The sequence below is a fragment of the Octopus bimaculoides genome, chromosome 1 (genome assembly GCF_046866305.1).
Source record: "Octopus bimaculoides isolate indiv1 chromosome 1, ASM4686630v1, whole genome shotgun sequence".
Lineage (NCBI taxonomy): Eukaryota > Metazoa > Mollusca > Cephalopoda > Octopoda > Octopodidae > Octopus > Octopus bimaculoides.
Genome location: NC_142928.1, coordinates 72,503,376 through 72,515,875, shown reverse-complemented (window position 1 = coordinate 72,515,875; position 12,500 = coordinate 72,503,376). Strand labels below are relative to the sequence as shown.

Below are 12,500 nucleotides of genomic sequence, written 5' to 3'. Positions count from 1 at the left end.
AGAACACCTTTTGTCTTGAAACCAAAGATGGTTGTTTTTCTTCCAACGCTGACTTAAGCTGCACAAGCTGCTTGCAGCAGATCTCCTTTATTATCGTTTGGTTTGGGTTTAAAAGTTCAAAGGGGACTAAGCCTTTCGTATCCACCAAACAGCTAACAATACCTCACGTGGGTGAAGACTTTCTTTAACCTGGGGTGCCAGCGTTTCTCCTTTCCCTATCCACTATCTTCGGCGCTTGATATTTTTATAGAGAACATTTTCTCATCACCAGTCACTATCCAGTCCAAAAAAGGTTCATTCAAACAAAGATACCTGGAAATTGTTTGTTATATAATAGATGAAGAGATATTTGAATATTTGCCATTAGAAGAAAGCTTGGATAATATCTAAGGGATAATATCTAAGGGATAGCATACCTATCTATCATACACACACACATTGGAAGTTGACTGGATAAGAATAACTCCTACCATACTAGTCAGTCATATAATAATATAAATAATATGTATGTATATGCATATATTATTCTTTTACTTGTTTCAGTCATTTGACTACAGCCATGCTGGAGCACCGCCTTTAGTCGAACAAATCGACCCTGGAACTTATTCTTTGTAAGCCTAATACTTATTCTATCGGTCTCTTTTTTGTGAACTGCTAGGTTGTGGGTGTGTAAACACAGCAACATATATATATATATATATATATATATATATATATATATATATATATATATATATACATATATATATTTACATATATACATATATATATATATATATATATATATATATATATATATATATATATATATATATATATATACACACATATATATATACATACATACACACACAAACACACACACACACACACACACAAACACAAACACACATATATATATATATATATATATATATATATATATCCGACGGGCATCTTTCAGTTTCCATCTACCAAATCCACTCACAAGGCTTTGGTCAGCCTGAGGCTATAGTAGAAGATACTTGCCCAAGGTACCATGCTGTGGGACTTAACCCAGAACCATGTGGTTGGTAAGCAAGCTACTTACCACACAGCCACTCCTGTGCATATATATACAAGTGTGTGTGTTTATGTGTGCATGTTTGTATGCATGTGCTTGCATGTGTGTTTGTGTGTATCTGTGTGTGTGTGTGTGTGTGTGTGTGTGTGTGTGTGTGTGTGTGTTTATGAAGCAGTATCAGAAAGCTCCCAAACTAGGCCTAAGGAGAAGTACACCTATACTCCTGTAAATAATGTATTTCACATATTACTTATATTTCAGCATCATCCCCTTCAAAATAGCTCCCATGAGAATGTACATAGCAATCTTAGCATATCTTCAATGTCTGAAAAGCATAAATACATATATACAGATACACACACACACACACATAAATATACATATACTGTATATGCATGTGTGTGTGTGTGTATGTGTGTATGTATATATATATATATATATATATATATATATATATATATATATATATATATATATATATATATATATATATATATATATATATACATATACATGATTATATATTTCCATACATGTATGTATGCATGCAGGCAGGCATGTATGTATGTATGTATGTGTGTGTGTGTATGTATGTATGTATGTATGTATGTGTGTATGCATGTATGAAAATATAGATACATACATTCATACACACATGCATACATAGATATAAGAGTAGAATAGTTTGCATGAAGCATTGTCTGATATATATGTTTTTAATATTCTTTTTATGAAGCCAAAACAATGCCTGTTATAAGAAATAAATACAACTCACTGGTTAATATATTTACTTCACATCTTAATATTTTTGACTTCTTCAGAGAAGTCAGCTCACAACACCATTTCTTCAAATATTTCCCGAAGGTGTCCTAGCCTTGAAATATTGAAACACAAAGGGAACCATTAACAAGCTTCAACTTTTCCTATCCAAAAGGTTTTTTAACCTATATCTATACATTATTATTTCTAGTTCTACTGCTTTGAAATCTACTATTCCAAAAAAGAATTATTTCACATTATAACAAAGTTTATAAATTCCTATGATGTGTAAATATAGTTTCAGCCTACGTTTTACCATTGCAGTTATTCAGAACTCAGCAACTGGATGCCTAATGGCAAAATCTTTCTGTGCACTCAAGATTTATTTAAATCCTCCTGATGTCAACAAGATAACTTTGCAGTTTATCTATAACATTTTCATTTTGATACATCTCGTTATTTCTGTCTGCCTCTCTCTCTCTCTTTCTCTCTCTCTCTACATCAGCCTTCAGCAGTAAAACGTCTATTGTTAATATAGCTATGTCACAATGTCTCAGCTTAATTGTTTCATTCCATCTCCAGCACTGAAAGTTGCTACTCATCGCAGTTCTTTTGTCTCTTTTGTGAGATACGGTTTCTTGAGATTCACCAATTCACAGCATGTCATATTGTATCTTCCTCTTCCACAAGTTCCATATATTTCAAGTGGTCAGCAGTTCTTTATATAACCAATAACCCCCCACATGCACCATGTGTCCACATCGGCTCAGTTTTCTCTCTTGCACACTTTACCCGATAATTTTTATATCCAGTTTTACTCTCAGCGTATTTGTGTTTTGTCATTCACTCACACTAACAATACACAGCCATTAGAGCTCACCTCATTTCTTTCTAGCCTTTGCAAAACCTTCCACATTTAAAGCCTATGTCCCACCAACCAAGGATTTGTTTTCTGCTCTTGGTTTTGGTTGTCTCTCACATACATTTACCAAATCTATGATGAAGCGTTTTCTTCATCTTTCTCCTACTTTCTGTTTTACTGCCTTTCCTACCTTTGATTCTAGCTAAGTAGAACACAATAGATCTTGTTATAAACTCTTGATATTTCTGGAAGCATTATACAATTTCATCAAGGCGGCAAGCTGGTAGAAACATTAGCACGCCAGGCGAAATGCTTTGTGGTATTTGTCTGTCTTTATGTTCTGAGTTCAAATTTTGCTGAGGTTGACTTTGCCTTTCATCCTTTCAGGGTCAATAAATTAAGTACCAGCTGTGTGCTGGTACTTATATATACGAAGAGCTTCTTTCAGTTTCCATCTACCAAATCCACTCACAAGGGTTTGCTTGGCCCGAGACTATAGTAGAAGACACTTGCCCAAAGTACCACACATTGGGACTGGACCTGGAACTATGTGGTTGGGAAGCAAGCTTCTTACCATATATATATATATATATTTAAAAGATTGTTGGTTAAGGCCAGTTAGAGGGAGTGACTATTGGTTTCATACTTATAGAGTTCTTAGCAGTATAATTGACCCATCAGACTTGTTAGCCAGAGGCACATCACTTCCTAACTGTTCATAACCAACTTTTTAAGTATTACTGGTCTAAAGTTTTAGAGTATGCTTCTTTTTGGATATATAAACTACTAAGCAATATAGGAGTGGCTGTGTGGTAAGTAGCTTGCTTACCAACCACATGGTCCCGGGTTCAGTCCCACTGCGTAGCATCTTGGGCAAGTGTCTTTTACTATAGCCTCGGGCCGACCAATGCCTTGTGAGTGGATTTGGTAGAGGGAAACTGAAAGAAGCCTGTCGTATATATGTATATGTATATATATATATATATATATATATATATATATATATATATATATGTATGTGTGTATGTGTTTGTATGTCTGTGTTTGTCCCCCCAACATCGCTTGACAACCGATACTGGTGTGTTTATGTCCCCGTAACTTAGCGGTTCGGCAAAAGAGACCGATAGAATAAGTACTAGGCTTCCAAAGAATAAGTCCTAGGGTCGATTTGCTCGACTACAGGCGGTGCTCCAGCATGGCCACAGTCAAAAGACTGAAACAAGTAAAAGAGTATATATATTATATATATATATATATATATATATATATATATATTCATCATCATCATCATCATCATCATCATCATTTAACATCCGTTTTCCATGCTGGCATGGGTTGGACAGTTTGACTGAGGACTAGCAAGCCAGAAGGCTGTACCAGGCTCCACTCTGATCTGGCAAGGTTTCTACAGCTGGATGCCCTTCCTAATGCCACCCACTCCAACACTAGTGGGTGCTTTTTACGTGCCACCAGCATGGGAGCCAGTGATGTGGCACTGACAACGGCCACACTCAAACAGTGCTTTTTACATGCTACCAGCATGGGACCAGTCAGGTGGCACTGGTATCGACCACGCTGAAATGGTGCTTTTTACATACATGTCACTGGCACAGGTGTCAGTCAGGCAGTACTGGCATTGGCCACAACAATGACTTCACTTGACTCAACAGGTCTTCACAAGCACAGTTTATTGCCAAATGATTAAAGGGTACTCTTAAATGAACCGGTTATGCTACACTGGCATAGGCCATGGTTATTGTCTCACTTGGCTTGCCATGTCTATATATATATAAGGTTAGTTGAGTTAGAGGTTAAAGTAACCATCTAAGGGATAAACGTATCCAAAATGCTACTGCTATATTACCTATATTTAAACATGGGCAAAAATGTTATGCTCATAAATTATAGGTAAAGCCAAGGATAAACAGGAGTTTATCAGGAATCAAAATTTAAAGAAAACAGAAAATGGAGGTGACATTGATGAACAATAATTGATTTGCATCAATTATTATTTACTAATGATTTACAAAAAGACTATATATATATATATATATATATATATATATATATATATATATATATATATATAACAAATGAAAGACAGAAGATGGAATATATGAGAATATATTATTAATCACAACAATTGTTTTGGCATATCTAGCATCGACTCTTCTTGTATGTATGTATGTATGTTTCTATGTATGTATGCATGTATGTATGCATGTATGTATGCATGTATGTATGCATGTATGTATGTGTGTGTATGAGTGTATGTGTGTGTTTGTGTAATGGAAAAGTAAAATGTTGGTGATTGTTTATAAGATATTTCATTGCAATATGATGGTAATTAAAATAATATAAACAAACTCTCCTATCTTATTTACTTTCCTAAATACAGTTTGAAAGAACATAATCCCTGATATAATAACAATGGGATAAAAAGGATAAAAAAGGATAAAATACACACAGAAATTCAGATTCCTAATACTGGTTATTTGTCAAGCACCTTTCCATGCCAGCACAAACACACATGCACACAGACACATTTGTATATAAATATATGTATGTATGTATATGCATAAGTGAATGTGCATAAAAATGTGCAACTGAGCATAAATTAAGATTCTTGGTATTTGTATATATTTAGATATACACAAATATTTACTAATTGTTTGCACACGGTTATGGATATGCCAGCAAATATGTCATATATAGATTGTATACATTTAAAAACTTTTCCAATTTATTAAAATCTATTATTATTAATTTAATCAGATATTTATTTACAGTAAAATGTTCATTCAATTATCACTTTATTTACCTGTATATTTACATATTTACAATATTAGTAAGTGCATATGCATTTTTAAATATTGATTATGAAGCAGGCATTTTATAAACAATTGTTTTAAGTAATGTGAAACAACATCATTTGATAATAGTGTCTACCTCTAATTTTTTGATGTCATATATTGTGGAGAAATTATTTTGATTGCTATGAATCAATACAGTTCTATATTTAAGAGATGAGGAATTATGTACATTATTCGACGGATATTTGTCCTCATCTTGTTTGTTGTTATTCAGCTGATATACCCTCCAGCCTTCATCAGGCGTCTTGGGTTCTCATTCCTAAGGTATTTTTTGATGTTGATATTATTATTATTATTATTAAGGTCATTGCTTGGAATCGAACTCGGAATCTTGGGGTTAGTTGCCCGCGCTCTTAACCACTATGCCATATGCCCATGGGCAATTATGGAGTGAATTTTAGGGCTTATAAATCTAATATTCTCCTATCCTTCCTTAATACCGGTTCCCATATGCTGTTCATATCTGCATTCGGTCTACTTAGGAGGTTGTTGTGTCTTAGCATATGTGTTGCTTCTTTTAGTTTTCTTATATTCCAGTGGTGTTCTCTGTCCATTATTTTAACTTCATCCCACAAGGGTAGGTGGTCTCCATTTTTCCATACATGATCAGCTATACCCGATTTAGCAATATCTCCCCATGTCACAGCTTTGTGATGTTCCTCTACTCTTATTTTGAGGGGGCGACATGTTTCGCCTTTGTATAACTTACAAAAGCTGCATGGGATGGAGTACATACAGTTCTTGGTCATATTCTCTTTTATTGGTGGTTTTACTCAAAGGAGATATTTGTGAAGTGTTGTATTGCTCTTGAATACTGTCCTGATGTTATATGGGCCGCATATTTTTTGTATCTTTATGGAGAGGCCTTTCACATAGGGTAGACAGACTGTGGACCGTTTATTGGTTTCATCCTCTCTTTTCTTCATAATTGGAGTGGAGATATAATAATAACAATAATAACAACATCAAAAAATACCTTAGGAATGAGAACCCAGGTTCAAAATTTCCCCAAGACACTTGATGAAGGCTGGAGGGTATATCAGCCGAAACGTTGTGTTAACAACAAACAAGATGAGGACAAATATCCGTCAAATATAAATAATGTAAATCGTGTAAATAATGCTATGAATCAAGTTTGGTATAAATGTTAGAGTCACACAGAACAGAATAATCTGTTTCAGAGGAGAAAGAATTTAGTGCAAGAAGAGTTTTTTTGCCGAATCATCAACTCTGTAAAATACAACACCACACACATATATATGTACATATTTGCATATACCAGCATATGGACAATATATGGACGTTAAATGAGGATGTTACATATATATGAAGATATGTCTATTTGAATGCAGGGCTGCCATTAGAACAACAGAAATACAGGGTAAACTTACCCTTACAAGGTGGAGAAATTTGTCAACAACCAGCCTTGTAAGGGTAATTTACCCAGTATTTCTGCTGTTCTAATGGCAAGTGTGCATTTTAAAAAAAATACCACCTTTTTATTTGTATCATACAATCCACATTTTGATGCTTCTAATAAAAATTTTCTTTTAATATTTATTTGTTTACACACACACACACATATATATATGCAGTTCAAATTTACAGAAACAAAAGACAAAGACAGTTGAAGGAACAAAAAGCAGGTATATTAGTTTGAAACTCAGCAAGAATGGATGTCTTTGATGTTTTGAGCATATAGTCTTCAACAGAAAAGACTGAGAGTAATATATATATATATATATATATACACACACACATATAGGTGTGGGCATGGCTGTGTGGTACAAAGTTTATTTCCAATTCACATGGCCCTGGGTTCAGTCCCACTGTGTAGCACCTTGGACAAGTGTCTTTTACTATAGCCCTGGGGCCAACCAAAGGGTTTGTGAGTGAATTTCGTAGACAGAAAATATTTTAAACAATACAGCAACATTTAAAAAAATATTTTAACTATAGTACTATATGATAAGACTTCCCCTGTTTCATTATCAATGGTCTGCTAGTGAGCGACCCCCTTAATCGTCAGCTAACATCTTGTTTTAAGTTTTCCTTTACCAAACCTCATGATATTGCTTCTAATAAATCTTGATTTTTATGACTATACCAACTATGATTTCTGTCTGCTCCCTCAGCCCTGCCCTTTTGTTCTCTCAGCCTTAGATATGCAAGGATTTGATAAACTAGTCTATAAATTAAAACTGACCCCATAAAAACAAATAAAATCAGTGACAGGCAGAGTCTCTAACAATGTACATCTTGATACCTTAGTAGCTTCTATGCTGGAGTGAAGACATCATGTTCTTTGTCTATCTCCTTAAATTCTATGTCTTTGTGCATTTAAACTGATGAAATGATTGCATTGTTAAATTAAATGGAGTTGCATGAAACGATCATACTGCATTACCTCTGGATATCCTTGTTGCTTGTTTTGAATTTAATCACCTTACTTTGAAATTGCATGGATAATACCATACTAAATTCTGGTGCCTCAACTTCAGTGCCATATTCATCTGAATCTCTCTATCTCTCTCTCTCTCTCTATATATATATATATATATATATATATATATATATATATATATATATATATATATATACATACATACATATATATATATATATATATATATATATATATATATATATATATTCTATTTCTAAATTCTAGTTGCTTGAAAGTTTCCCAGTGGGTCAGCATGCAGCATGAATTGATTATCACCATTCACACTTTCTCCTTCTTTTTCTTTTTCTTTTTACTTTTTATTTTATTTACTTTTCCACTCTGGTGAAGTTCCTTGATTCAAATTGATATAATCAGTTACTTACAATGATAACTATTATTATTATTATTTTGGTGGTTAAGCCTGGGAATCATGCTAATGGAAACAGCTGTAAGTTGAGATTCTGTCTTTTTTGTAATTAATAAATAAATGATAATCGATGTAAATCAATTGTCATTCATCAATTTTATCACCATTTTCTGCTTTCCTCATATACTCTTTTATTACTCTTTACTCTTTTACTTGTTTCAGTCATTTGACTGTGGCCATGCTGGAGCACCACCTTTAGTCGAGCAAATCGACCCCAGGACTTATTCTTTGGAAGCCTAGTACTTTTTCTATCAGTCTCTTTTGCCAAACCGCTAAGTTACGGGGACGTAAACACAACAGCATCGGTTGTCAAGCGATGTTGGGGGGGACAAACACAGACATACAAACATATACACACACATACATATATATATATATATATATATATATATATATATATATATATATGATGAGCTTCTTTCAGTTTCCGTCTACCAAATCCACTCACAAGGCTTTGGTCGGCCCGAGGCTATAGTAGAAGACACTTGCCCGAGGTGCCACACAGTGGGACTGAACCCAGAACCATGTGGTTGGTAAGCAAGCTACTTACCACACAGCCACTCCCGCACCTATATATATATACATATATATATATATATATATATATATATATATATATATATATATATATATATATATATATATATATATATATATATATATATATATATATATATATATATATATATATATATATATACACACACACATAGATATAGATATAAAATAATACAACTGTTAAGAAGACATTTATTGGATCATGCGAAGGAGAATTTAAAAATCGGTATGCCAGTCACATAACCTCCTTCCGACATAGGGACAAAAGTAAAGCTACAAAGTTGGCTAGCTACGTTTGGGCTTTGAAAGATAACGAAACACCGCATGTGATTAAATGGAAAGTAATTGAGAAATCTATACCTTATGTGAATGGATGAAATAAATGTAGACTTTGTTTGGCTGAAAGAGCACTGATCATGTTCAGATCTAAGATCCATAACTCTCTATTGAACTCCAGATCAGAAATTTTCAGTGGTTGCCTGCATATGTATAAATATATTCTGAAGAACTGGAAAATTCCGCCTATTCCTGACTGACTTGGTATCTCTCCAGCCTTATCATTTAAGGCCTAAGGGGGAGAGCACTTTTTTTCCTTTTGACATTTTAGCCTTGTTTCTGTTTTTTTGTTTTCTGTTGTTACTGTCTGCAGTTTCTATATGCTGCCATCTCAGTTTCATATCTATTCAATTTTTTCTTACATTATGGTATGTGATTTGCACCTGAAGAATATGTTCGAGTTCTCTCAACATATGAAACTATTAGTAGCACTTTAATACATGTATTGTGACCTTTATATAATAATATATATATATAAACATATATTTGTAAATGCATGCATGTATATATATATATATATATATATATATATATATATATATATACACACATATACATACACACACAACACATACACATGCACATGCACTCACACACACACACACACACATATCTCTCCAAGAGCAGAATAATACAGATTTGGTTAAAGTGCTTGTGGGTATATGTGTGCATGTGTCTGTGTAGATGCATATACATATGCATACACACATACACACACACTCACACACACAGAAAAACACACACACAGACCAGCACACACACACATATTTATTTGTTTTTCAGGGTAGATGTGGTTGTCCTTTTATAGCTGTTTTTTTCTACTTTCTTCCTTTCTACAACCAGCTTCCTTCCCTCTCATCCCCTGCCCTCAACACCAGCCCCAACTCCAGCCTCACACTTTTTGCAGCAGTCTTCTCTATTCCTTTCTTATTTCATCTTATGAATTTTCCTTTCACATTTGTCTTTACTTAACTTTTTCCCTGTCCACAGTTGTTACTTTTCGCTCTGCATCTCTCCCTTTCTCTCTATTTATCCTTCTACCCCTCTCTCTCTCTCTCTCTCTCTCTCTCTCTCTCTCCTTCCCTGTCTGTTTCCTAAGTTTCCACTCTCTTATTTTACTTTACTCTTTTCATGAATCTAACAGTAATTTCCTCTATAGTCTTTTTTCTTTTTCCTCTTTTTCTCCCTCACTCTCTCTCTCTCTCTGTTGCCCTTCTCCTTAACTGTGGTATGTCTCAACACTGGACTAGTATATTTGGCTGGCATTACATTACCATCAGTCAGCCACTAAGCTGAAACACTTACTTCCTCAATTATGGATTGCTTTACAAAGAACCTCAAGAATGAAGAATAACTATTTACATTTATAAACTCAGGGGAGAAAAACCTAAACACTACAATAAGACCCATACATTGAAAGGTATGATGCTATCTATTGCTTCTATTCCAGATTAAAACTTTATTTACAGAAAGACAAAAACATTATGAATGCAAAACATTCACAAAGTTCTATCACTATTTTGCAAAGGATATTGAATTATTTTCTGTATTGTTTTAGAAAGAATTCTTTAGACTATTTTTGGTATTGACAGGTATAAACATTTCCAAACAGAAACTACATGCATTTTACTCCATATGATCAAACAAAATATAGTAAACAATCTGTATAATTCAGAAAATATAATCAAGCTAAATTCTTTTATTAAACATGTTCTTTGATTTAAATAAACAGATTTAAAATAAGATTGTTTTTCATTCTGATATTGCTAAATATTTATCTTGAATTAAATTTAGTTTGATTAATTTGTAGAACATCAATACTTTATCCAATCCTCAATTCATTACAATTTGTTATGTACATTGTACCTCATACATTGTACATCATACAGTATAAAGTATTATGACTTTCATAAAAATTATATATACAGTGTATTAATATATCATGTTTGTGCTAATACATGTATGTTAATACATTTTATATAATATAAATAGGCAAATATGACCTTATATATATGTGTATGTATGTATGTATATATATATATATATATATATATATATATATATATATATATATATATATATATATATATATATATATATTGTATGTTAATACATTTTATATACTATAAATAGGCATATGATAAAATATAAGACCATATATATATAAATTAATATAAAAAGCTAGGTACAATGTAATAACACAACGGAAAAATTTGATGATTATATATATGTATGTATGTATGTATATGTCCTGTACCTGGATATGCATCTATATATACATGTAGATGTAGGTATGTACATATATGTATGTATATATGCATATGCTCACATATCATTTGTATTATATATATATATGAAACATCAGATAACATTGATTATGTTAAATGGAAATAATTCTGTTGCATGTGTGTGTATGTGTGTGTGTGTGTGTGAGTGTGCGTGTGTGTGTGTGTGCGCGTGTGCGCGTGTACATATATGTGAGGAGGGAGAATTGTGTGTGATATTTACCGCACATGTGAGTTTAGGTCCCACAAGGCAGTGTTCAACCTTTTTCTATTCAAAAGGGTTTTCCAACCCAATATTTACTTGCTACTATTTATAGCCTTTTGTGATGTTTTGGAAAATTCACTATTCTAAAAAAGAAATGTGTGTGTGTGTGTATGTGTGTGTGTTTGCATGCACACACATGTATGTGTGTGTGTATGTGTGTGTGTGTGTATGTGTGTGTGTGTGTGTATCAAAATCATTCTCAAGCACACAGGCTCATTAAACAGGAGCTTAATTTAGTTTCTGGGAGTTAAACAACACTAAGTACAAGACCTTATACAGGAGGGGACAGCAGACTTATTGCCAGGTTAACCACCCTGCAACTAGCTGCAACTGCTGCTACTGCCCATTTTCAGATGAGCAGAGAGATGCTGCATGGAATGAAATACCTTGCTCAAGAACATAATTTATTTTGGTCCCACCACCCTAACTACTAAGCTATCAACCACCATTTATATATATATATAACAAAAGTCACAAATGTAAACAAACACACAGACATGCACGCATATACAGATATATACATACACACACATATAAATACACACACATATAAAATATATATCCGTTTATTCTTTTACTTGTTTCAGTCACTTGACTGTAGCCACGCTGGAGCACCGCTTTTAGTCAAACAAATCAACTTCAGGACT

General features: G+C 33.3%; 1 protein-coding gene across 8 annotated transcripts in view; it reads left to right on the top strand.

Annotated features, from left to right (window-relative positions):
- The window catches only part of LOC106879036 (uncharacterized), a 232,079-nt gene that overhangs the window by 44,224 nt on the left and 175,355 nt on the right, over positions 1-12,500 (top strand). For 2 of the 8 annotated variants that reach the window (XM_089352231.1, XM_014928442.3), the window contains exon 1: positions 10,275-10,723. The exons of 4 other annotated variants lie outside the window; for them this stretch is intronic. The gene's annotated coding sequence lies outside the window, so the exon portion shown is untranslated. Of the gene's footprint in view, positions 1-10,274; positions 10,724-12,500 lie in introns of those variants that run through there. 2 more of the 8 variants (XM_089352247.1, XM_052967417.2) reach the window with 1 other exon arrangement.